A 329-nucleotide genomic window follows, 5' to 3' on the forward strand; every position below is an offset into this window, starting at 1 on the left:
GAAAAACTCACCGACTTCATTCTTGTAGAAGACGTTGTGGCCGACCTCGAGCCAGTGCTGGTCCTCCGTCTTCTTCTTGGGGTTCTTGGGTCCGGGGAGAACCGGGGGGTCGCACCACGTCTGCTCCTTCTTGCGCTCCTCCGCCGCGCGCTCGATCTCCTCCTGCCGCTGCCGGGACGACACGTAGCTGCAAGGGGGGGGGATAGGATTGATAAGGGTGTGGGGTGGGGGTGGAGGGGCATTGATGGATGATAGAGACAGGGAGAGGAGATATGAAGGTAGGTTTCGTTGTCTGTTGCTTTACGTGTGTGTTGGTGTTTGTATTTGCT

The 329-nt window shown here is 57.4% G+C and overlaps 1 pseudogene; it reads right to left on the minus strand.

The window, feature by feature from the left end:
* Positions 1 to 329, minus strand: part of LOC119582356 — an 11823-nt pseudogene that overhangs the window by 936 nt on the left and 10558 nt on the right.

Source organism: Penaeus monodon, chromosome 15 (assembly GCF_015228065.2).
Source record: "Penaeus monodon isolate SGIC_2016 chromosome 15, NSTDA_Pmon_1, whole genome shotgun sequence".
Classification (NCBI taxonomy): Eukaryota; Metazoa; Arthropoda; class Malacostraca; order Decapoda; family Penaeidae; genus Penaeus; species Penaeus monodon.